Source organism: Thunnus albacares, chromosome 10 (assembly GCF_914725855.1).
Source record: "Thunnus albacares chromosome 10, fThuAlb1.1, whole genome shotgun sequence".
NCBI classification, from domain to species: Eukaryota; Metazoa; Chordata; class Actinopteri; order Scombriformes; family Scombridae; genus Thunnus; species Thunnus albacares.
Window position 1 is genome coordinate 9,355,335 of NC_058115.1, and position 27,900 is coordinate 9,383,234.

General features: G+C 41.0%; 1 long non-coding RNA gene across 1 annotated transcript; it reads left to right on the forward strand.

The window, feature by feature from the left end:
• The first annotated feature begins 4,496 nt into the window (after positions 1 to 4,496).
• LOC122990573 lies at positions 4,497 to 27,884 on the forward strand. The gene is made up of 3 exons (XR_006405410.1): positions 4,497 to 4,631; positions 5,437 to 5,540; positions 27,371 to 27,884. It is a non-coding gene; the product is annotated as an uncharacterized LOC122990573 (long non-coding RNA).
• Positions 27,885 to 27,900: the final 16 nt, after the last annotated feature.

Sequence of the window (27,900 nt, forward strand, 5' to 3'; positions counted from 1 at the left end):
CACAACAGTGACCCCTTATTTTATGCTATTTTTTAAAGAATGGCCCCATCTGTGCCCATAACACTCTGTACCTTACAGAGTGATTTGGTCACACAGTGTTCCCTACACAAAATGCAGGTTAAAAGTCAAAACCTGATATTTTTATGTTATACAGCATCTGGTTGCATCTACCGGAGTGTATTCACGATCACACAGATGTTTTTCTGGCCAAAACGATAAAATGTTTGCCCACTGAAACCAGCAAGTTCAATATTTCCACAGACTCTGCTCCTCTTCTTTCCTGGAACGTATGCACAGTCTGTGGAAATACTTTTATCTTTCCAGGCAGACAGTAGACTGAGGGATCGCAAATACCCGCTGCTGGAATACGAATAAAAATATAACGTTTTGACTTGTTGCCTAGGGTTTGCATAGGGAACACTGTGTGACCAAATCACAGGGCGATGTGTGGAGTGCTGAGGAGTGCATCAAATATCAGGATTCTAAAACGGACCACATAACAATCACATCTGAATAAAAAAAAAAAACAACCTTTATCCACAGAAAAACTACAATGTGAGAGTTTTCAAATGCTGTCTCTGGAGATTTGTGTGTTTTTAGTTGATGACTTATCAACTTTGTGTGGATGGAGGGCCAAAGCAGGAAAAATGCTTTTTCAAATGTATCCACATAGTGTTGCAGATATGTCCTAAAGCCAACAGTATTCTCCAAAAGAAACTGCATTTGGCATCAAATATGCATGTGACTCCATTGTCCTTACTGCGACTCCAGGTTTGTTTGTTTAATGGCAGATGAGGAAGCTTGCAAGTTGGATTGGGAGCAGACACAACTTGAGTTTCTTAAAGCAAAAAGTTAGTATTTAAACTAGTGTAACTCTGGTGAGATGAAGTAAAAGTACAGTCCAGATCAATCGCATGAACAAAACCAAACGTGGTTCTTCTTTTCAGTTACACAGATTATATTTTATTTGGAACACTGGTGGTTTAAGACAGTACAGTAAAGTAGCATAAAGTCCCATCAATCACTGCCTCATTACCACCACCACCGACGTCCTCGCCAGTCACCCCAAGTACTGAAACGTGTGTGTGTGTGCATGCATGTGTGTGTGCGCGTCTTTGGTCCACTCAGGAGGAGAGAGCGAGCGATCTCGCCAGGATCTGAACTGCCTCTTTGATCTGCTAAAGCCAAACAGAGGGAGAGAGACGCTCGCCCCTCACAGAGAGGATTAAATATCCCTGAGTCGGGACATCACAACTCCCTCTCACCACCCTCCTCCCCTCCCTCCACCCCTCTTTCCTCCGCTCCCTTCCTCCTCCCGTCTACCCTGGTTATCACTGAGTCTCCAGAGGGGCTGGAGGGAAAGGAGAGCGAGCGACGGGGAGAAGAGAAGAGGAGAAAAGTAAGTAAAGGAGAGGCTGCGCGGGTTTTAAAAGCCAAGAGGACATCTGGGTCCATGAGGACTTTGACTGTTTCACCCACACAGGTCAAAGTCTGTATAGGTCACAGTTCTGCCCCGGGTTCTTTATGTGAGCATGTATATTCGTAGGGGTATTGTCTGGGTCAGGAGGGAACAGCCGGGATCTCACATCGGGCAGGATTTATTTAAGAGTTAGTAGGTTGTCAGAAAGAAGAGGATTTGTTTAAGAGAGTGGAGTGAAAGGGGTGGAGGGATGTTAAAACAGCAAGATGAAAGAGTGCAGGAGGTCTGTGCTGTTGTGCTAACCCCTGAACACTCGGAGGTATGCCCCGTGTGACTTCCGCCCCACACACATCTCTGAGAAATTCTTTTATTAAAGGCTAGATAAGGCAGTCCTCTTAGACAAAAAGACTACATGTGATTTATACCCTATTTCTACAGCAGCAACAAAAAGAAAGTGCCTTCTTTTATACAGCAATAACCATTGCATAGTTCTTAGAATGTTGATCTTCATTCCATTTTATCTTTCTGTTAGAAGACTCTATCTCTGTGTGATTGTTTTATACTGTGTGTGATAGATACGCTATTCTTCTGTCAACCTGGCAATGAAAATAAGCCTGCTGAGAGCTTCACTCTCAAGAGAATGGACATTTTTACAGTTTTTATGCCCTCGATATTCATTCCTTGGGTTATAAATTATATAAAATACTGTATATGTATATTGCAAATGCACAGATCTGTTTAATTAGCCACCAGTAGTGGTGGTGGCTCTGGCCCCGGTAAACCACTCAGGCCAGACCAGCGTGTGTGGTTTACCGGCTGTTTTTTTTAAAGAGGGGGCAGTTATATTAACCCTGAAAAGTACAGTAAGAGAACTCTTTTTAGCAATGGGGTGGTGTGAAGTGAGAAAATTTGTGAGGGAGCCAAGTGAGACAAATCCTTTGAGAAAACAACTCATGAAGTGGGGGATGTTGGTGTTGTAAAATCAGACTCCTGATGTAATTTTACAAACTGCAATAAATTACATAATCACATCATTCATAGTCACTTATAGGAAACCACAGGATGACATTGAGACGACATATTTGCACCACATATAACAAAACTTCTTAACATAGCTGTAATACAAATATATATACAGTACTGCAAAGCCTATACTTAAATACAAAGTACAGATCAGTAGTAGTATACAACCAACCTTTCTATATTCACAGCTAATAATTAAATGTTCAATCAGTATCAGACATGTATCAATACATGGCTTACACACCACTCTTATCTATGGCACGGAAAAAATAGCTTACATAAGCCCGCAGTACTCCTTATCTTGCTAATTATTAAAGCTAATTACCTTTTTTACAGAGCAGCTTAAAAGCAAAACAGGCGTCAAAAAAACGGAACAAGCACCTGGCAGACCTTGTGCATAGGCTACATTCACATATCACTCACGGCTGATATACTGGAGGTGACTTGACCTCTAATGCAGAATTTGGAGGAAATCCAAATGTATTGAAAGCAAGTCCATGCTTCTCATTGTGTCTGTGTAGAGTGTGCAGGGAAACAAGGCACGGCACATTTAAGCAAAATAATTTCCAGCTGCACCTGCTGTTATGGTAATGTTGCACAGTTTTTCACCAAAACTCCACATCTTCACCAGATATAGTCTTACAAAAGCCCTGTAGTTGATGTAAGTACTACTGGGACACTTGCTAACTTTCCTGGTTGTTTAACTTGAATTATGATGCTAATTTGTTATATTTTGACTGGTGTCAAAATACTGACTGGTGTTTGACTGGCTAGATTGTGACTGGCTTCACTTTACAGTTTTATTTCCCAGAGTCCTGAGCATTCAATTTCACAGTGGCATGATAGATGCCACATGGCTCCCATGCACATGCTGTTATCCAGAGGAGTGGTGTCTTTCTAGTTTAAAAAAAAAACAATGAAAAATGAGGAAGAGATGGTCATGATGACGTGATACAAATACAGTAACTATTATGTGTTTTATTAAAATCAACAATAGTAGTTTATTTGAATTATAAGGTAATCCTAGCTTCGCTGATATTGAAAGTCATGATTATATTGAACACATGATTGCACATCAACTTGCTTTGGGAAACTTCCTTATTCCCTTTATTTATTTATTTATTTTATTGCACAAGTTCCAAAATTCTTCCCAAAAAAGCAACTTTTTCTGAATCACTGTGAGTGTGATTATATTCAAGCGTGTGTGTGTGTTTTTGTGTGTGTGTGTGTGTGTGTGTGTTCCTGGACTATTACCTCCAGCTGAACAGAAGCGAAGGTCAGAGCTCTCTACGAGGGGTTAATACAATCACCATTACTGCTTCCTGCTGCTGTGCGGGGGCAGAGGAGGCAGGGCGTGGAGGAGGAGGTGGGGGGGGGGTAGGGAGGAGGATGAGAGAGGCAGTGAGGGCAGACAGAGAAAGGGGCAACTCTGACATGACAGTGACAAATTGCCTTGTATTTATTCAAATTGTGTAATGTGATATTTTGGCTGTGTTGTAATGCGTGTTTTCAGACTGTTTGACCCTACTGATGAGCTAACACTAACGAGCTTGTAAAGACGAGGAGGCGAGGTGAGCTGCAGACAATGAAGTTAGTGGATATTCAGATAGACTCCAGATAAATGCAAAAAATGTAAAATGCAGATGTCAACCTAAGTCAGTAAATCTTGTGGTCAGTATTTCATTTATTTTTAAATATTAAAAGTATTTTTTATAACTTGACAAGATGGCATTTATCTATAATTCATATAAGATATGAATTTTATTTTAGTTGTAATTGTTAGAGCCTACAATATGTTAAAGGACTGCTATTTCAGTTAAAATGCAACATCCTAAAGTGGCATACCGGGTTCCACTCAATAGTGCTTGATGAACCCAGTGGAAGCAGGACTTCGTCATTTCATGACCTAATAATTACTCAACAAAAATAAATACTACTTGATACATTACTTAACACTACTCTGCCGAGCTCAAATGTGCTTTTAAACAACGCTAATACCTTACATTGTTTTTTTACATGTGTAGAAATAAGAAATTATGGTTCTAAATGCAGCTAGACTACTGTGTGGAGGTATATTGACTATCAGCCAACAGCTCGATTAGTCCTGAAAAATGCATGTAGCTCTCCAGAAGTCCCTTCTTCACAATGAAACTGCAAGGCTTCTCCCTCCAACTTGAACATTACCCAGGTAATTCTTAAATCTAGGGTTACTAGCTAGCTAGCCAGCTAAATAGACAAATATTTAAATAAGATATCTTTATCAGGAGGTGCATTTCCTCTCTTTTAGTAGAATCTAAAAAAGTGTGGCCGGTGTGTGCAGTGTTAACACAAAGACACATCTGTGCAAGTAAAAAAATGTTCCAAAGGATGCAGGGTTGATGTTTCTGTTTCTAGCTAGTTCACAGCTAACGTATAGTTGATATTTTGGCTGTTTGGGGCTAATAAACACAAACGGTCCAGCGGCCAAACTAGCACATATGACTGAGAGGTTGTTTTGAAACACTGCGTGGACAAAATAGATTTCATTGCATGTATAAAGGAGAGCAGCACAGAAAACAGGTCAGTTTTGGCTCATGAGTAAAAAGAAAGAGCCACACCCAGGTGAATGGTGGGAGGAACTGTGTGTGTTTTATACGAAAAGTTGTTGTGAGCTTGATGTGATGTAATGTTGCAGTTTCAAAAACCTTCTTGAACAATGTAAATTAAATTAGTACAAGCCTAACATGAACGTTGGTACATGACCTTCTCCACCTACAGTTAAAAAGTGATATACAGTTAACATTACAGTCTCAGTACAGTTCCACGGGGAAAACTTTACAGATTTTCTTCTGATAAAAAACTGTCTCAATACAATACAACCACTTTTTCAAACTCTGTGACATAACATTCAGACAGACCCCATCTCCATGGACATGCAAAACAGTTAATGCTGAAAACAGAAGATGTAGTCTCTGATGGTTCTCTTCGCTCCGTCCTTTGGATTATTGATACAGACACCTGCAGCGATCCGGGAAGTCGACACACACCGATGAACACAGCCAACACACACTGACTCACGGAGCCAGCACGCTGCGGGGATGAGTCATGGAGAGCTGAGGTCAGTGCAGAGATCTGGAGACATTAGTGAGGAGAGAGGGGAAGCACCTGCTCATACAGGCCGTGGGGAAAGAGGGATAGATGAGGTGGCAGTGACGATAGCATGGATGTAGCTTTGTAGAGGAACAGAAACATTTAGGTGATATAGCTTATTTTATCTTGCAAGACGGATTTGAACAGCAAACTGTTCTTAGTGTAACATCAGTTAAACATCAGTGTGATTAATTTCTCCCACTCCGGCTTGATGCAGTTTTAATATAATAACCTTTATTTATACAGCACTTCTCAAAACAGAGTTACAAAGTGCTTTACAAGGTTGAACCAGGATTAAAACATTTCAGGACTGAGGCAAATAAAATCTGGCAATTAAAAGAATACAAAAAAAATGGAATAAAATCCACAAGAATAAAGTTAAAAAAGAAGAAAAAAGACAACAGTAATAACAAAAAATGTAAGACATATTGTAAATAAAAACGGTGTGCTAGGATTAATAAAAGGCTTTTTTTTTTTTTAAAGATACATTGTAAGAAGTGATTTAAAAGATGTCATTGATCCTGCAAGCCTCAGATTCTCGGGCAGGGAGTTCCAGAGCTGAGGTGTCCTGACTGCAGAAGCCCAGTCACCGTTATTCTTGAGTCGGGACTTAGGAACAGCCAGCAGAGCCCTCTGGCTCATAGGGAGCAGCAATTCAGCAATGTGGCTGGGAGCTGCATCATGAAGTGCTTTAAATGTGATCAATAAAATCTTAAAATCAATTCTAAAATGTACTGCTAACCAGTGAAGAGAGGCTAAAACAGGGCTGATGTGATCTTGTCTTCTAGTATTTGTTAAAAGACGAGTAGCTTTGTTTTGCACCAGCTGAGGGCATGAGATCATTTTTTGGCTTAACCCTGAATACAATGAATTACAGTCATCTATCCAGGATGAAATAAAAGCATGAATAACCTTCTCGAGATCAGGCTGGGAGAGAAAATTAGTTGATAAAAACATGATTGAACAACGTTTATAATTTGTTTTTCAAATGAAAGGTCACCATCAAATATTACACCCAGGTTTCTGGCTGCAGATCTGGTATTTGTAGACAGGGATCCAAGATGTTTCTGTAAAACAGGGATAGACTTTGGGGGACCAAAGAGAATTATTTCTGATTTGTTTTTGTTTAGCTGGAGAAGGTTTTGGGACATCCAGCACTTTATTTCTGCCAGACAAAATAAAAGATGATTAAAATTGCCTTCTTCACTGGTTTTTAATAGGACATAAATTTGTGTGTCATCTGCATAACAATGGTACTGGATTTTGTGTTTATGTATGATATGTCCTAGTGGCCAGAACAACAAGGGGCCTAGGGTGGAGCCTTGGGGAACACCACAGGTCAGAGGGGCCACAGCAGAGGAGGCCTTTCCCATGACTACAGAGAAAATTCTTTTTGATAAGTAGGATTTAACCCCATCTAGAGCAGTGTCCCTGATGCTAAACTACTTTTCAAGGTGATCCGCATTGTCAAATGCACTTCTCAAATCAAGAAGAATTAAAATTGAACAATCCACCAGCATCAGCTGCAAGTCAAAGGTTGTTTAGCACTTTGATGAGAGCAGTTTCAGTGCTATGACGTGCACAGAAACCTGATTGAAATTTGTTAAAATATTATTATTATTCATAAAAGAAATCAACTCTAAGAGGACAATATTCTCTAAAACTTTTGATAAAAATGGTAATTTAAAAATGGGTCTAAAATGTTTTAAATGGGTATGGTTGAGATTAGGTTTCTTGAGCAGTGGGTGTACTACTGCATGCTTAAAGGCAGGAGGGAAAAAAGCCAGTGGATAAAGAGCTATTTACAACAGATAAAATAGTGGATCCAGCACTGTTAAAAACCTCTTTGAGAAATCTGTCAGGCATAAAATCTGAAGGACTCAATGAAGGCTTTAATTTGGCCATTTTGTCCTTTAAAGTGCACAGTGAAAGGGCCTCAAAGTTACTGAGCAAAGCAGAGAGGTTGCAGTGTGGAGAAGGAGAAGGGTTACCGGTGGCATGACCAATCTGGAGTTTTATTTCATTTGTTTTGTTTGTGAAGAAGGATAAAACTTGCTAACAGATCATGGGGGTGATTTCAGTTTGTTGACAAGGAGGGTTAATTACAGATTCAATGGTTGTGAAAAGAATTCTTTGGTTATGACGTTTTGTTGTAATGATGTTAGAAATAGGAGGACCTGGCTTCTTTTACTGATTTTTGATAGGTAGACATTAGTTTTCATAATTTGATATGATACCGCCATTCTGTCCTTTTTCGATTTCCGTTCGGCTTGTCTGCATTTTCTCTTTATTTCTCTGGTATTCTAATTTGGCCAAGGCGTGCTGCGAGTTGACTTTCTGGATTTTTGCAGATGCTATGGAGTCAAGTACAGATTTATATGTATTGTTGAAGTTGTTTAGTAATTCTTCTGTGGACAAATTTGATTTTTGGTTATGAGGGTCTTGTGAAATCTGTCAGCAGAGTTTGTATTAAGGACACGAGAGGAAACTTAAGTAGCAGGCGGTGGAAAGAAGGAATAATAATAGTTTTGTGGTCAGACACACATAAGCTAGCCTCATAGAGATTAACACTATCAAGAATAAAACCAGAGGAGAGAACAATATCTAGGGTGTGTCCCTTTAAGTGAGTGGGACCCTCAACTGACCGAGCGAGATTAAAGAATGCACAATATCTATTAAATCCATAGTAAAAGAGGAACCAGAGAGGCAGCATACAAGTATGTTCAAATCAAATAAAATCAAGACTCTGTCAAAGCTAAAAGATCAGAGAAATCCTGAATAAAGCCAGAGTTAGATTTTGGGGTCTGTAGATTAAAACACAAAGTAGTGAGGCCTTGCCATTTATCATAAAACCAAGTGATTCAAATGAAGAAAAATTTCCAAGTGAGTAAGGGGAACATTTCAAATTCTCTCAGTGAATCACAGCCAGTCCACCTCCATGACCTGAAATCCTAGGCTGCTGAAAATAATTAAAACCAGGAGGGCATGCGTCATTCAGTGTAACACAGTCACCTGGACTTAACCGAGTCTCAGTAAGCATAAATAGACTGCTTTGATACTATGAAATCATTGCAGAAAAATAATTTATTTGCCAGTGACCTGACATTCAACAACCCAAACACTACTGAGGTGGCACATGGAGCTGGCTTCAGGCAATTTTGAGGTTGAACATTAACAGTGATTAGGTTCCTGGGACATGCACCAGAATGTTTGACTGCAAATCTCATAGGGCATCTATAAGTGGTTATCACAGGGATGTTGAAAATGTCAGTGTCTGCCCACAAATGCCCATGATATCCCAAGTTACCAAGAGTAAGGAACTGAGTGGAATTAAAGAAAGGTCTACCATGACTATCTTTTCAGTATAAGATAGTAAGCTTGGGTTCACAGCAGTTACAGTGGATTCCAGTGGCAACCAGTCACTGCAAAATAACATGTAAAAATGTATAAAACATCTATATAAACTTATCAAACCAGTTCTACAGCATAATCCACTTCTCTGCTTCAGATCTGTCCATATTGTCCATATTGTGGAAATATACACCACTTGTGTGTCTCACTATCACCTTCTCAAAGCTTCAAACTTACAGCACACTTTACACAGTGTGCAAAATACAGGGGGTCTTAGGAGGTCTGGGACCCCTTAATTGACAGCTTAGACACCCTGAAAATTTCGAAATGATATTTTAGGGGGGTCTCAACAATGTGACTAATTATTTTCTGTCTATGTACACGGTCATTCTTTTTATGTAACTACCAAAATATATTGCAGTCAAAGCATTTACAGGATTTGAATGCAATGTGCTCCATCACTGAATCTTTAAAATGTCCAATAAAAAATGTGAATGTGAACTAATTCTTATACAAAATAAATGTCCTTTATTTATCAGGAAAATTTTCAACAAGTTCTTAAACACTCCTTATATCACAGAACAAACAAATAAATAGGCCAATAAAAAAACAATGCTTATTCTTGTATAGTTACCTGGATCTAGTGGCTGATGTATGCCTATACTGTTTTGGAAATACCATCCATGGAACCAAGACCCCCCGATGGTCACACGGTATTTCAAACACTGACTCTATGGTACATAATGGCAACCAACCAATTGCTAGATACTATGTTAATAAATCAGTAAGTAATAGGGATGTCAATGGTTAACCATTAACCGGTTAACTGCTAAGAATATTTTTGACTGGTTTCACATTTCTATAGTTTAATTTGCATACTAGGGTTGGGTACTGAACTTGTTACTTCACGTTATTCACATAAGTTTAATCAGTGCCAAATTTCAGTACTTTGCGGGACTGAGAGTGAGTGCAGCCCCCAAAAAAGTTTTAAAAACACACATTTACCGACCGAAGCGTCTCACGCGGAGGCTCTGACACTGACAGGAGCACCAACCCGTAGATACAAAGAGAAGTGATGGATCCATAGCCGTGCCGTACTGCTTGTAGCCCATAGACTGAATAAAAATAAGGTGTAGCTGCGGTGTTTTAACAGCACCGTGCTAGGCAGGTGACAGGTGTGTTTACAGTGTTTGTGTGCTTCGAAAGACTTCACAGTGTGGATATAAAGTCACACAGCTGACGGACTGTCAGCCTAGCATGCTAATCCTACAGTCTATCTGTTATAACAACATAGGTGTTACTTTGTTATTAGGCCATCACCCAGTTGTTGTGCTGAATGATTGAGACCAATATGCTGCCAATCAGTGTGGTAGATGGCGAGGGATTGAAAGAGCTAGTTCGGTACCTCAAGCCCGAGTATGTTATGCCATCGAGAGCTACTGTGACTGAACACATTGAAAACCCTTTGAGGTGAAGAAAGATGAGCTAAAAATCAAGCTAACCAGGGCAGACAAGCTAGCTCTGACCACCGACTGCTGGACAGCTTTCATAAACAAAAGCTACATCACAACCTGTCTTAAAAATTAACCAGTTCGTTACCAGTTAATTGGTGTTGATCTATCGAAAGCAGAATTAACCGAAACTGACATCCCTAGTAAGTGATGGTTGATTCCCAGATATTCGTAAATCTGTATGTTCACTTCTCCAAATGAGTCATTTGCGTTGGCTAAAATTAATATTACTAATAATGTAACATGCTATGAATATGATGAGTGAAATCATTTTTTTGACAATTGTGCTCTCTCTCTCTGATACATGATCTGTGTATTTATGACCTAATCATTACAGACTGGCTCATTAACACAGTCAAGTGACTCATAATCTACTATGTAGTTAAAGAGAACATATTATTCACGTTTTCAGGTCTATATTTATATTCTGGGGCTCTGGTGGAATATCTTTGCATCACATACAGTTAAAAAACTAATTTATCTTAGGCTAGCCATTTATACAGCCCTCATTTCAGTGTCTGTCTGAAACAGGCCGTTTTAGCTCCTGTCCCTTTGAAGGCCCCCCTTCTGATTAGTCCACTCTGCTCTTCACTCAAAATGTTAACTTCTCAAATGCTCTCAAATCACTACATGTTCAAGCCCGAATCCAATCCAAAATACGACAACAACCTGACGTCAGCTGGAGGGAGGTGTAGAGGTAACGTTGCAAACAAGGTGTTCAGAGCAGGCTTGCAGGGAGCATTTTTACATACGTTCACCTCATGCTTTGGAACTTTGGATCATAGAGATTCAACATCATAACATTTTAGAAATGACAAAAAAATCACAATCACAGCATGCCTCAGCATGCTACATAGTCCTTGTCAGCATTTTGTCAGCAATTCTTGCAACTTGTAAAAACTGGCTATATGACAATTCCACCCACCTTACACAGTGACTGGCCAGGTGTGCTGATGTGTGAAAATAGGCTGAATTGGAACTCTCTCTCAAGCTCTCTTTTTTTGAAACACAACTTCTAGCACATTTTCATTTGTATAAAATAGAGACAAACTGTGCAATGTCATCTATTTGTACAATTCATCGTGTTGAGATGATTACAAATAAACAGAGAGGATACACAGTTCTTGCAGCTAGGTGAAGGCTATGGCAGCAGGATTTTCAACCCACTTTTTGCCTCATGCAGAGCAGATATCAACACATTTGTCTAGAGATTACACATCATACAACCTGGTTAATTTGAAGCACTGAGGCCTTTATTTAGGAACTACTACCTCATTAATTAGCAGTTTCTTACTTATTCCCTGGTAACTACTCAAGAATATCCATACCTTATGTAGTGTTTTGTCCCTGTCGGTTGTAACTCAGTGTTCAGTTGCTCAGTGTCCTTCTCTTCCCTGTCCTCTCTTTTTCTCCCTCCTCTCTCTTCTTGGTGAAGCCTTATCAGCGCTCCAGGGACTAACTGACATTCACACAGACAGTAATGACACCACAGGATTCGAGGCGCTTCACACTCCGCTCTCTCCTCTCGCCTCTCTCCTCTCTCTCCGTATCTGTTTCTCCCTTTCTCATTCTTGCTGCTTTTTCTCTTGTTCTCTCTTCCTGGGCAATTAGACAGAGGGAGAAGTCCCAGTTGGCTCGCGGTGGTAATCAAACATCTTTTTCTTGTCCATTTAACACTGGGATTAATTTCCTACAAGGTTAATTAAAGAGGCCCATCAGACAGAACTGATTATTGCAAAGGTTACTGTAACACTGCTGTTCAATGTTTCCCTGCCTGCGTCTGTACACACACAAGCACTTGTGTGCACACATACTCATGCCCTTAAATGCACAGACATTAGTGTACATACACATGCACCCACGGGGACAAATGGAATAAGGATTATGTGGTTGTCCAGGAGGAATATTGAGTTTGTAAATTTTCTTACTTGATGTACAGTATTTGTAAGCAGGGTGATGCTTTGAAGGCGTAATGAAAAAGACTGAAGAGTCACTCATCATTAATTCACGTGAACAAATCCTTAGTCTAGTGTCCAAAAGGCTGAACATTGTTTTGTTTGTCTTTTTTTTAAGGACTGGTGAAAAAGAGATGTATTCATTTTGCTGATGAAATGTGTGGGTGCTACAATTTTCATTTTGGATGCCGGACTGTGAAATTATGGTTTTGGTTCAGAGCCACTAACGAAAAGGACAAGGAACTTATATCATAGTAGCCATTATCCTGTTTGCCTAAATACAGAGACCATGTTTCCCATAAATCCTCTCACTCATAGTAACCCCCCCCCCCCCCCCTTAAAAAAAACAAACAACAACAAAAAAAGCAATCCTTCAACATGTCCTGCGTACCCCTCTATGCAGTTGTTTCTTTCTTCACTTTAGTGACGAGGGTGGACCAGGAAATGATCATGTTGAAAGTTATTTCTCCACAAACCTTTCATCAGTTACACCATCTGCCTTTTTGAAAATCCTGAGCCAAGATGCTACCAATGATCTCAGCTATGATTTCATTATCATACTGTAAATACTGATGTATTATTACTCAATTACAAAATTTGAAGCAGCGGGCCACCCAGTAGGCAAGTTGTAATGACACATACCATTTCTCACTGCATTTCCTGTCTGTGTCTGTCACTATCAAATAAATGCCAAATGCAAAAAAAACAAAAAGTTGAAGCAGCAGCTGGTTAGCTTAGCTTAGAACAGCAAACCTGGCTTTGTCTGAAGGTAACAGAAACTGCTTACTGTAGCTCACCTCTAAAGCTCAGTAATATCATGTTATAGCTATCCCATTTGTTTAAACAACAAGTTGTGGTTTTTACAGGGGTTATGTGCCGGACTATTTCTTGGCTGGACACAGTAACTTCCTGGAGTCTTGCCGTCACTGTTAGATTTCCAGCCAACCAGCGGAGAAAGCCAAGAAATAGTCCCACTAATAAAACCAAAGCGTGTCGTTTTTACACTTATGTTTTGGTACAGATTAAACAAACAAGATGTATTGTATTAATGAGTGAGATGTAGAAGTTCTCATAGGCGGATTTTGTTTCCTTTGGACAGAGTCAGGCTAGCTGTATTCCCCTGTTTCCAGTCTTTATGCTAAGCTAACCGACTGCTGGCAGTAGCTTCAAATGTATTGTACATACATGAGAGTCAAACTTGTCATCTAACTCTTGGGAAGAAAACAAATAAGCACATTTCCTAAAATGTTGAATTTTTCCTCAAAGTCATTTTCATTCATATCGCCCAAAATCACGAATTAGCCTCCCTCTCAACACTCTGGAACAAGATGCTTTTTGGATGCTGAAATGCTAAAATAAATGATTTTCTAAATGTAACTGATTTTCTTCAACACGTAGTATACAACTGTGTCAGCATACTTGCATATGCCTCCTGCTTCATGACGGACCTGTAAATCATGTTACCCATGGAGAACGAGCTGTGACAGCTCATGTCCACCACTCAGCAATCATAGAGAACAAAGATCACCATGACAGGTATAACCAGACAGAGAAAACATTCCTATTCAACTGGTTACCATAACAGCAGCGAGTAAGACCAGGGTCACAGTCCATAACACACACACACACACACACGCAGTCTCAATTAGCAGAGCAGCAGCCATACCAGCCTGTTTCTGTTTATGCTGCACAGTGAGAAAGAGCCCTCAGGTGACACACACACACACATACACACTGTTATACACACACAGTCACACATGTGCGGGTTCATTAGCATGCTAATTGGAGGTGAGGACAGTGTGGTGTGGAGGTGGTACAGAGCAGCCCCAGTGTATTAATCACAGGCTCAGGGAGACCAGCTGACTCCCCAACCTGGTCTCTCAGCCCCCTCACCCAGCCCCCTCGCCCTCTCTCTCTCTCTCACCCCTGCACCTCCCTCCACCCAGTCTGCCCACCTCCTACTCTCCCACTGAAGCCAGCCTCTATGACTCCCTGCCCAGCTGGTAAAGGGAGCTTCGGTGCACAAGGAACGCTGTGTTCAGCACTAGAGGTTCATTGAGATTTGACACTGAAGTTTTCTTTTTCAAAATCTTGGCTTTGGCTGCCAACACTACAATATATACCATAAATCGTAATTCAATACAGTGATAAACACCTGTGACAGAAACTCAACAGTGTGATTGTAAAATATGTCCACCAATAAAAAATGATATAAAAATTGTGCTTTTTAAAAGTAGAGGCAAGAGTGCAGCTTAAGTTTCTGTGTTTGAAATCACATATTATGTGTTATATAGTGTACTATATTTATCCTACATCATTTTATATGAGTGTCCAAAATCTGAAATATATGCAGAACAGTATACGATGCCTTCAAAAATGTGCATGTCCTTGGCATGTAGGCTACAATCCCACAATGCAACATGTTGCATTTTATAGATGCTAAAATTAGAAACCTATAATGTTTAAATAATTATATTTTTCAACTTTCCCAATACTGATAGTGAGCAGTATGAGTGACTTTTGACACAGTCAAAATCTTGGTTTTTGAGGATTCCCTTCACCTGAGCCAAGCCTCTAGTTTAAGTTGAACAATTACAAATACTAATACTAATACTAATACTAATATTTGTTCAATTTTCACTTAAACCAGCAACTTTTTGGTTACTTGAGGTTAGTTCAACAGGCTGTAAACACTGACATATATAAAGTTTGTATAGCACATGTGTTATCAAACTGTTGCTTATTTACACATCCAGCAGACATGGAGCAACATTAGCATTCATTTGGAGTCGTGATTCTGGCCACCGGACAAACTGAAGTCCAATAGTCCTGAGTCAATAAACCAAATTTTAACAAGAGGGCAGGGAGTGTTTTAAATAGTATGAGATGCATTAAATCTTAGATTTTCATGACACTGTAGCTATGCCAGGTATTTAACAGATAAAGCAGCTGATATATGATTATGTGAAAACCTCCAGTGCTATGCAGGCAGCAAGAGTGAAAGAGAAAAAGCGCCAATGAAGCAGCCAAAAGTAACCTGCTGTTACTGTAACAAGGGACCCTGATAACACAGTAATAACAGGCTAATCGTATTTGGGTTCAGAAACCACAACATGCTAATTCAATTAGCTTAATAAGCCCCTGTAGATAAAGGGCTTGTTTCGGCTGTCGTGATTGGCTCAAGGTCCCAAGGAGGTGGTCCTCTGGGGCCGGTCGGCTCAGGATTCGCCGTCACCAGTAGAGGGGGAACTTCCAGCACAGTCCACTGTGTGTGTGAGTGTTTATTGGATATTTAGGGATGTTTGTTGTAGGAAATACTTTAATTATGCAGGTTTTTCTGCAGCTTTAAAATAGATATACTGTATGTCAGAAGGGCTTTTATGTTTTCTATGTTATGTATATTTAAATATATGAGTTCTTATATAAGTTTATTGGCAGCTAAACCTAACGCAGAATGATACAGGCCTTGCAATCTTCAGAGCCGACCTGGGTGATACATCAAGGTGCTTAAAAAGAAGTTTGTCTCAAAGTTTGACTCCAGTCACCTAAATATTATTTGAGCTTCAACCAACAGATTCTCCAAAGAAGCAAATCAGCAACTCCTACTTCTGTAAACTGTGCATCCTCTTAAAATTTCAACAATGAGGAAGTAGTCGTTCGCCCCTTGGAACTTTCTTTATTGTTTGTCTCCACAAACACAGCACACAATGCCGAACAAAACCATTCTCAGTCTATTGTCCTGGTGCTGTGTCTCAGTTCACTCTGAGCGTCTGTCTCAGCTTCTGGGGTCTTTGTGTGGAGATGCACAGAAAGGCATGGCAGCATTGTTTCACCGGCTGAGGAGGAGAATGGAACTGTTACAGTGGAGAGAATTGGCAGCTGAGCCCAGCGAGGAGATTCTCCACACAGTATTAGGGAGAGGGATCACGACGCTCCACCGCCGCGCTGGCCCCGCTCACCCCTCAAACACACACACTCAACACATACACACACACACACACACACACCCCAAAACTAGACGCACAACCTCAGCTCCCTCCCCATCCCTGTGAAATCTGCATTCTGTCTTAACCCTTTGTTTCTCAGCAGACAAGCTAATCTGTTTACGGGTGTTTGTGAGGGCGCCTTTGTTTGTGCCACGCACATATGCGTGTGCACACATACACGCATTAATCTGCAGGCCACGAGCCAGCTGACACTAGCAGAATATAACACCAATCCCCACAGACTCTCTCCTGCAGACACACAGTCTTTCTTTTTTTCTCTCTTTTTCCTCCCATGTTCCCATACGTATACGCATGTGTACGTGTGTGTGCATGCAACATGCGACTACATGCATATTCTGCAGAAAGCGGGGGGGGATGGTGCATCTGATCAGCAGAGTACGTATAGCAGATAAGAGAGGAAGGCAGTGTCAAATGAACAGAGGCAGTGTAGGCAGAGGGAGGATGGTGTCTGGAGGCAGAGAACTGCTGTAAACAACACAGCTCGTATTTAAAGAAGGATTTGTTCAGAAGCTGAGTGCACAGCTGGATCTGTACTGTACACATCAGCAAAAAAAAAACAACAACAAAAAAAACCACACTCCCTCTCTGACTGGGCCCGTTTCTCTCCTCGCACCAGCTCAATCCCCTTCATCAAACGTCACAGCAATTTGAGAGATTAGACAGCGTGGATTAGACACCACAAGGCTGCTTCTTTTTGAAGCGTCGGATGCCTTTGTGCTCCATTCTCTCCACCTCTTTCATTTCATAAGACGATATTATATCGAGTGGTGGTAAGACTCTCACATTCACAATAACAGTGTCTCAGTTGATTCACTGACTATGGGATGTGAGTGAGTAGCCTAATTATGTAAGAAGTAAACACTTCTCGCTGGCTGCTTATTCCACCTTGCACTGGCATACATGTTTATTGGTTGGCCTTACTAGATTTCCCTGCCTCTATTTCTGCTCTGATTAATGAGATACACACACACACACACAAACTCCTACACGCACACACACACACACAAACACACAAAGGCACGTGCTCTCAACACCATCTCCCCTCTCACCAACTTAGCGGCGCTATTAGGCCTGATTGAACCCTATCCAGTGGATGTAATATATTAGCAGGGAGATTATTCTGACGTTAAAACATGTTCCCTGTGCTGACAGCATCATCAATCACCCTCACACTGCCTGTGGAAGACTCACACACTGGACATAATTGCTTCAGCATGGGGTTGGAGAGAGGAGGGAGGGGAAGGAGGAGGAGGAGGAGGAGGAGGAGAGAAGTGTGTGAGATTTAGTGTGGGTGTTTGTATTTGCATGTCAGCCATACAGGCAAGTGCAGCACCGATCATACAGGAAGCCGTGCCCAAACTGGCATTCGATGAGCCAGATTATTCCAAAATGAGCTCTAATCTGAGTCATTGCTCATGAAAAACGACTCATTATTTCTGATAACTTCAGTTAATGGGAGTAACTGTCTCTATTACCAGCGGCCTCTTGTGGATGAGTCATACACAGGTGGACTCCTTTACTCACTTATTCATCTAATCTGATTCAGTGGTGACAGAAGTATTCAGATCCTAAAAAGTAGCAATAATACGGTGTAAAAATACTCACTTGAAAGTAAAAATCCTGCATTCAACATTACTAAAAGCTGCTAGTAGTGATTATTACCAGCAAAACTCACTTAAACTTGCTTTAATTCATTTTTTTCCCACTTGGGGGCAGCACAACAAACTGTCAACTGTTACACTGTCAAGTTGATGAGGCAAATTTGTTAGCAAACAGGTGCCTATTTGCTATATTCAGCAGACACAGAGCAACATCAGCATTCATTTGGAGTCGTGTTTCTGGCCACCTGACAAATGTAAGTCCAGTCTTCCCTCTGCTTTTAGCTCTGTTTTCATCTCCACCAACTCCTGAGGGAAATATCTGGATGTTTAGCCGCTAAATGTTTCACTATGTTCAGCTCGGCGCTTATTCTATCTGTCTGTTGTTACAGAGGGTTTATCAGAGCTTTGTCGCTGAGTTATGAGCTCAAAGATGCTAAAACGCTTCAAAGACCTGAGAGGGAGTGCAGGTTTAGGTGATAATTCTTTATGGGTACATCACTACAAACAACACCTTTCAAATTACAATCATTTTTCCCATTGTTGATATGAAAATATTGATCAGTGCAGCTTTGAAGTTTTTTACTAAAACATACTCATTATGCAGCAAAAGGGTCTATATTATTATCTATTATGATAGGAGATTATTACTATTAATGGATGATTTTTGATTTTGATGTTGTAGCTGGTTGATGAGGAGCTAATTTACACACTGATGTTCTAATCTGTAACACTGGATTTTATTTATTTATATGTTCTGAATGTAAAATATAAACCTTCAAAGGAACTATACCTGTCAAATAATTGCAGTTACAGGGCAATATTTGCTTCTAAAATGTTGGAGTTGAGGTGCTGTATGTGCACTGGAGGCCCCAAGTTTCCACATCACACTTGTGTAAATTGCATACTGTAATTGTGATGTCACAAATCCTTCTTGTAGGTAAACACCTTAAACTCAGATTTAAGGTGAGCACAAAGAAAGTTTCCACTTTTTGTAGATTAATGTGAAAACATCCTTAAAGTGTCAAATTCTGCACATACATCATTCTGCATAGTAAAGCTTAAATATCCAAGAGAAGGAACAAGAAGAAAAAAACTTGAATGGAGGAGTAAGTAAAGGTACTTTGTTACATTCCACTATTAATTATTTCTTTAGACTGCAGGTATTGGGAATAATATCCAGCTGCCTCTTGTAGATGACCTCCATACAGCGGGACAAAACTTATTTCCCTTTTTCCTGCCTAATCTTTGTTTCCAACATGTTTCCAACCCTGCTGTTTAGCTTTGCTCTCACCTGCTCATAACCTGCAGTACAGTATTTGCATGCTGCTCACAGGAAGGTGTAGATGTAAAAAAAAAAAAAAAAAAAAACACCACAGCCTGCGAAGCCCACCTTTGTATTTCTTTTATCTGATATAATCCATGCTATTCCATGCTGCTTCTTCTCGTTCTATAGCAGCGACCCTCTCCCTCTCTCTTTCCTCTGTAATGTGATCCAGTGATTAGTATTCTGCTCAGGCGTTAGGATGGAAAGCAGAGTGGCTGCCGAGAGGTGTCCTGAATCACATCACTCATATTCCACTAAGTGTGTGCGTGTCTGTGTGTGTCTGCATGTGTGTGTTTCAAAGAGAGTGAACCAAATCAATCTTATATCACCAACCGGCCACTAAGTGTTGCGTGTGTAAGCGTCACTCTGCATTGTTTAAACACACATTTACCATCTAACTGAGCTGCTGCACTGCCATTTGTCAGTTTCCCCCCTGCATGGTGTGTGTGCATGTGTTGCGTTTGTGTGTGTGTGTTTGCACACATGCCAAGGTCAACCGCACCTCATCTCTCCTGGCTGGTAAATGCAGGCGGCCCTTCTACATTCTGGATGTAACGCAGTTATTTCACAGCTGAAATCCATCCTTTGTCTTTCACTTTAGCTCCGAAATTAAGGAAATTTATAATTGTGTGATGTGTTTATCTCATCGGATATAACCCATAATAGTCACATTCCTACACATATGCACTAATGGGTCATCTGGACAGACTCAGTTTGCTGTAACTAAACATGATTTATCTGGTATGGAGCAGTTTAGTGTTACAGCTTAATAGTGTTGTTTTATCATGAGCCTTAATATGCTATAAAATACAGAAATTAAAAATAAAATGTTTTATGGCCTGTAAACAACAGTGTTAAATACAAATTGGCTGGAGTTGGCAAACTTCCTGACAGGCCAACAAGGGCAAAAAGATCAGTCCTCAGTCCCACTTCTCTGCTCGTGTACGTAGTCATTTTTTAAGGAAAAACTTAGCAGGGTTGAGAATACACTCTCTTAGGCCACACCACATAAACCATTCCATGGCCGCACCCAGTTGTATGTATGTATTAGTCCAGCTCATGGCCACACTTTGCATGGCTGGGAAAAAGCAGTATATTTGGTCAAAAGAGGAATCAGAATTTGTGGCCTCTGTTTTGTCATATAAACAATTATTATGCCATAGAAATGTATAGTTTCTGTAAAAACAGCATGTAACCTGCAGTAAATACAAAACAGATCAAAGAACCGAGCCAATTAAACCGCTGTAAAGCTGAGCAGACACTGTGGGATTTTATTTATCTTGTACGTTATCTTGTTTTAACTCACACTGCATGTTTTAATGAGCCTTTCTTTGCAGCCAGAGCTTGCGACTTTTATGTTTAGACTGTACCGTACTGACATGTAGGCCTACCGTACATGATGCGAGTGCTCACCTCACACTGAATGTAAGCATGGTCGGGTTTGCCCAGTGACATTTCCAATAAAGTTTTTTCAAACAAGACGACCGTGTCCTCAACAATGTTGACAAAAAACGTGAAAGGCATTTTTTTGTGCAATTTTATGATGAACGGAAACTAAATAAGAAGAAAAAAAAAGGAAAATATGGAGCTGCAGATGTCTGGAACACAATAGTCTGTCTGTTCTGCAGCTAAATTCAGTTTAATATCACAGCAGTTTCAGTTAGGACTACAGCGTTAGCCACAATATGTAAAATACTACTCCAATAACATTAAAACAAGATCATAGAGTTTATAAAGCAGCTTTTGACAGCAGAAATGGAAAATTGGAAAACTGCAAGAGAGCTGACCAAAATGTCTGTCCTGCCAGAAATCCAACGATTCTAAAAGTAGTCTGGGGCGACCAATTTATTGTTAAATTCAGGCTTAATTTGTACAGTATCTGCATTCTGGCTGCTTAGTTACTGCATTTTGGCTTTATATTGCAATATAGATTTTCACACTTCACTACTGCACTCTGTCGCAGAGAGACAACCAACATGACACATAAGGTAAGAGTTAATATAAAGCTGGCTGCTATAAAATAGTCAGCATGCCTTAACAAAAGCTAAAACTAAATTAACTTATTGATTTAACTGAAAATGATCCATTTTGTTTTTCCACATTAGCCTACAAAATGGGGCAGTAAAGATAAATCTAATCTTGATAGAGAGAAGAACCAAACTAAACTGCTGGTAAAGCTAAATGGTTTAGCACAGCAGCTTTTGACTCTAGTGGATTTCATGTGACTTGGTGAGGCTAAGCTACCTTTTAATCACATATTTAAATCTATTAAATTGTAAATTAATGTATTGCATCAATTTCAATATAATGATGACAAATACTGGATGGACAGACACCTATCAAAACAAAATACATTTTCTTTACATCTACAAACCAGTTGAAATGTTTGAAGCTGTCCTCTTGCACTCTGTGAAGATTATCTAAAGGCAGGGTCTCGTATCTTGATGTTAGGCGTCCTGTTATCTAGGTTTTTTGGGGGGCGAAATAATCCAAAAACAGGCATAAAATGAAGGTATTTCAGCCTTTCTATCTATCACAAAGGCTGGCCTGTAAACCCTTTCTTCTCTTTCGCCTTTGTAGGGCAGATTATTTACCAGAAAATACAAATTAAGCACAAAACTCGTTAGCTTGAAGAGAAAAAAAATCTGTCATTTTATTGGATTATTTTGCCTCCGAATTCCACTCCACAGTTACTAAATGTACTCCAACGTTTCACATTTGAATGCTACAACCATTACGACCCTTTGTAAAATTAGTCGGCATTATTGATGATTTCTCTTAGTAACACAACATCTTCCCCCTTTTTTTGGATCATCTGATTATGTTTTCTTACAGTAAATGGACTGTAACAGATTTCGGTTAACATTTCCTGACAGCCTCTGGCTGAATGATACTATGCTGCCAAACTCTGACTCGTGTGAACGAAAAGAGAAATTTCATTACAGTATGATTTTCCAGAAACGCCACCGCACTGTGAAGACATTACCATAACAAATATCACAAGGGCTAAGTTGCGTATACAAGGCATGCTTTACTAAAAGGTAAAGAGACTAGAGAGATGCTGTGCACAGGTACACAGAGGGATAAAAAAGAAAATGTGTGTGTATGCGTGTGTGTGTGTGCATGTGAAGAGGGGGGGAGTGTGTGGCCTGGAGGGTGAGAGAGGAAGACGGAGTGTGTGTGCATGCATTAAAATAGGGGATTTTCTTGTCAGAGTAGCAGGGTTGGGGATTAGTTTAGGATCTGACTGAGACAGAGGAGAGGAGGGCTGATGACTTTAGCCACATAAAGAGATGACTGGGCAAATATGGACGCATACATCAATATCAGCGGCGAGCACATTATAGCGACGCCCAGCAGAGCAAAACACATACAGTAGACAGCCGGGAAGATTTTCTTTGTTTATGCATGACTGGAGAGAAGGAAATTAATATCAGTGAATTGAATCCGCTCCTATGGAAGATCTTTATGCCTCCCCAAACCTCAGACTCACAAAATAGATGCAAGTGACACACACTCGCATGCACACACACACACACACACACACACACACACCCTGCTGAAAGACAGGCACTAAAATAACCTCTGTTCCAGCTGGTGGACTGCTGAGGCTCCTGCTGGGCTGTTTTAATGGAGAAAATTAGCCAAGCAGAAAGGTGGATCCTGTTTGTTATGCTCCACTGTCCCCCTTCCACACAGTCGGCCAAGGAGGTATCCTCTGTTGTCCTCTCTCTCTGTCTCTCTGAGCTCTCTTGACACTGTGTATCTCCACCAGCTGCTGCTGCCTTCATACATCCCTCTCCTCCTGCCTCCCTCCTCTGCCAGGCACAGATACAGGACATATATCACACACACAACAGGAGCAGTACTCTCTAGTTTTCTCTAAGGATTCGTTTTTTTTTTAACTTTACAGGCCAGTGTTTTAGCATCATTCCCTTCTCATCTCGTTTACTTTGCCCCCGCTCCTGCAAGTGTGCTCACCAGCAACTAGCCATATCCCACCCGCAAGAGAATGTCAAAGCAGGAATGAGATGGAGAAAAAAAAAAAAGGTGCAAACAAACGAGAGGTTTGCATGATTCAGGAGTCAGACTGAACAGAGAGAGAGATTGAGAGAAAACGCGAGTGAGAGGTGAGAGAGTGAAGGATGAGAGAGGATATGCAGAGGGGTGAAAAGCTTCTTTGTTCTGGATGCCCTTGAGACAGCTGACATCGCCACAATAAGACCTTCTTTCAGAGGGAAAGAGAGGGAGTCAGAGCAAAAGAGAGAGAAGAGAAAGAGGGCAGGATTTAGTACTTTTGGCATACCGAACTGGTAGTAATAGTGGAGATAGTAGTAGAAGTGGTGTCACTGTTATGTGAGAGTGTGCATGTGCCTGTATTTTTTAAAAAGGAAATCTTGCTTTTAATACATCATTCCTATTAGCTATTTACTATTGGAACCTGTAGCTGAAGCCAATTTGCAGAACATGCTTGATACGTTCCAGATCAGGTGAGAAATTAGGACAAATATAATGAAAATACCCACAAAAAAAAAGGAGCCAGTCATGCTAACTTACTGGGGGTGTAGCGATAGAGGGGGTCATACATGTTGTTCAGATTGACACAAATCAGATTTTTTTCTGCTATATCAATAAAATTGACTTCTTACATAGAGACATGGCCAGCCCACAGAGTGCAGTGTGATAATTCACAAAGTTAGCATGAATGCTAAGTTTCCTGTGTTCCAAAGTAAACTTCCATTTCACTACAACTTGGGTCTAATTCTCATAGTTTGAGCCATCATTTCTACCAGTTGTTATAACATTGTACTCATCAAAGTCATTGCTGATATCTGGGAATGCAGTGACATCACTAAAGAGTAAAGTCTAATGGGGCAAGAAACACGAGCAGTCAGACGGTCATAGAGCTATTAAACCGACACCCAGGATAGCCTAACCTATATTATCACCCAAACTGTCTGTTGTAAACATCATCACAGTTTACATACTTGTGTAGGTGGGTGTGCACACATAATTTTCCTATGCAATGAGGGGTTATTACCATACTGCATTCCAGGGAAAGTCACTCATCGGGTGCATACGCCCAAAAGGTTTTTTCAGGCCTTCTTAGACTTCCGTATTTTTGGGCCCATTGAGCATGAGCACAAGAGTATCTCTAGTCTGAGCCAGCTGACACATGAATTTCATGATAAATGCACTGATTCCTCCAGAGTCTGGATCCTCTAGACTTTTCAAATTTTATTGGTCCTAATGGATAGTCATTTGTTTCTGTTTTTGTTTTGTTTTTTGTTATAAAAATGTATTCATTGTTTTGCAGCCACTTCTTTTCTGATTTTTGTGTACAGGGGAAAAAGTCCAGCAGTGGGTGTCCTGTGATTCCGCTTTACTGAAAGTGATCACTACTCTGAAATCACTTCACAGCCAAGCCCTGTTCTTGGGTGCTCACTTTTTACAGATATTTTTGTTGCGCTCACATTCGTGTTTAACTCCAAAATCACAGCAAATAATTAGAAGGTCGATAGCACTTAACCCCACTAGCAGACATACAGAAGGAGGTTAGGAAGATTAAAATTATATTTTCTTTCCTGCGAAAACAACCCTGAGATGCTTCTAGTTTTTACTGCAATTCTGTCCAACTTCTTACTTGCTGCTGAGCTTTTGTCACATCCTGCATTTGCACCAAACACACACATACACACACACAAACACACATGAGAAATCTGAGAGTGTGTTAGACCTCTCTTCCTCCTCACCCAGAGTTCCTGGCCCCAGGGGGTGGAGGGTCTCTTCACCCGTCTCACACATCCAACCCAAACACACAGCAACCCACACATACATGCATGAAGACAAAAAGCACACACACACTGGCAGCAGACCACATCAGAGGGGGTCCATTCCTCCCAAGTCCACAGGTCTCTGGATAAACATATTATTCTGGATTAAATGTTTCCCATATTTGTTATTCTTCCCTTCGAGACTCCAGGTGGAATTGGTACGAAACCAAAAATCATACATGCATTCCTTTGAATGAAAGAGCGGGCCGAGGGAACGCTCCGAAAGGGGAACGAGAATTCCCTTTCGAGCGAGAACTTGTAACAACATTTGTGCAGATTCTTCGATTGCCCCAGATTCTTCATTACACGTCTAACAAAGACTGCGCTGTGTTGTCGAGAAGTGGTCTTTTCCCCCTGCAAACCGTGCCGCGCCGCTTACCAGCATTCTCTACAACATCAGGAAGTGTGTGTGCTCGGTGGAGGGCCGCTGCTGGCTCTGAATCTGATCCAATTGGTTCAAGAGGCACTGATCCTCGCTGGGACGCCACAGTGTGTGTGTGTGTGTGTGTTTTACTCTCATACAGTTTGAATAGAGATAGAAGGTGACAGCTGAGCAGCAGCTTCAGGCCTAAATTGAGGCCTAAATTGAAGACTTCAGAGGCAGAAGGTGATGATGGTCCAGTACTGCTCAATTATGCAATTATGTCCAAATTACTGCCAGAGCCTCTCGCCCTATCAGAACCCAGGTTGTAGCCTTGAGCGAGCCACTCGTGCGAGAAGTGTTGATGTGTGGTGAGAGATCACAGACTGACCACCTATAGCCCTAGTGGTCATGGTAACATAATATGAGCCATAATGGTGGATGGACGGATGGAGCCACATGTTGCAGGTAGACCTGGGAGCAGATTATCATCTCTTCTATCAAACACTAATCAATAAATTAACAAATTCCTGAATTTTCATGAGCAAGGTTAGCACTGTAGGTTGTGGAGCTCCATTTTAAGATTCAAATATTTGCAGTCGACACATCATCCTGTCACAACTGTGTCAGAACATCGTGCACAATCTGATGCTCTTGAATGATCTCTGCATCAAACGTTAGCTCCCTGCATACTAATGCAACCGTGGGCAACAGCAGAGGCACACAATGAGCTGCAATCAGAGCGTTCTTCCTATCATGTTTATTTTTGTAAACTGCGCAGCCCCAACTTTGCGCAGCGGTGGGACGTGTGTTGTGGACAGAGTGTTCTCGCCGCAGTGTGTTTGATGTCTCTCTTTCTCTCTCTCTCTCTGGACCCTGGAGACATTCCTCATGCATAATCGCTGTGTGTCTTTCTGATCTGCCTCTACTGCTGGTGGAGGTTAATGCACAGAGCTGCACACACAAACACACACACACACACACACACACACACACACACACACACACACGCATATATAAATTAGAGGCAATTCTCAAGCAAAACACAACAATCCGATTTTCCCACAAATAGCAAAGAATAAAGCAAGCAAAGGCAGAGAAGGTGTTTTGTAATGTTTATTGATGTGATAGAACCAGTACAGATCTCCAGGCTGCTTCCATCTACTCACATAAGTTGAATTATGTCATTTGCTAAACAAGTCAATTGAATATGGTGTTGTAAACACAGTTGCACTGTGCTCAGCCTAATAAAACCATCTACTCCTGTAATTCATCATCCTTTACCATACATTAAGCTGGGAATCAAGGGGAAGTGATGTGATTGGAGGGAGGAAAGCAACGCTCCTGTACTGGCTTAGTATTCTGGTGAGGACTCTAACTGTAGAGCAGAGGGGGCAAAGGGGTCATGAGGTGTGTGTGTGTGTGTGTGTGTGTGTGTGTGTGTGTGTGTGTGTGTGTGTGTGTGTGTGTGTGTGTGACGGCAGCATCACCAGTCCTCCAGGGCTCAGCAGGCTAATTAATAATGAATCCCAGAGAGTCTGTGTTTGAAATGCAGATGTGCAACTGCCGGCTCCGCCTGCTCCTTCAGAGGGACCTGTGTGTGTGTGTGTGTGTGTGTGTGAATGTGTGTGTGTGAGAGGGTTTGCGGGCCACAGGGGAAAGTATGTTGGCTGGTTGTTTAGCTGTGGCAAAGAACTTGCAGATATTCTGCATGAAATTCACCTGGGCTGCTCATCACGGTTAATGTCGACCATGTTCGATTTTTGAACTAGAAAAAAAAGAGAGAAAGAACTGTGGAAGATCTTTATCTCCTTCAGCTGATGTTCCCATCTGTCCTCTTCTCTTCCTCGCTAGTGCCAGCAGAGGCCTCAACCCCAAGCTCTTCTCTGCTTTCAGCACAGAAGAGGAGAAGAAGAAGGAGGATGTGGAAGAGGAGCTGGAGAGGGGCTGAAGAGCATACATTTCTATAGACTCTTCTTCACTGCACTCTGTTTGGTAAACTGTGTGTGTGCGTGCGTGTGTGCCTGTGTGTGTGTGTGTGTGTGTGTGTGTGTGTGTGTGTTGTGTTGGAGCAGTAATGTTATGTAGATTTATACCAACATTGGCTCCTTCACTGACCCAGCGACAATATAGTAGCCTCTCCACAAACAGCACCTGTAACACACACACACACACACACACACACACACACACACACACACATCACACACACACACACACACTCACACAGGCGAGTGTGGGTGAATAATCTCTCTGACAAACATTCCCTTTGTTTGAGGGAAGGCAAGAAGGACAAACAGTTTCAATTTTGTTCAGGTGTTTCAAATTCTTGCAGATAATAAAAAATAATATTGCAACAATTGCTTTTACAAAGTGTTTCTTCT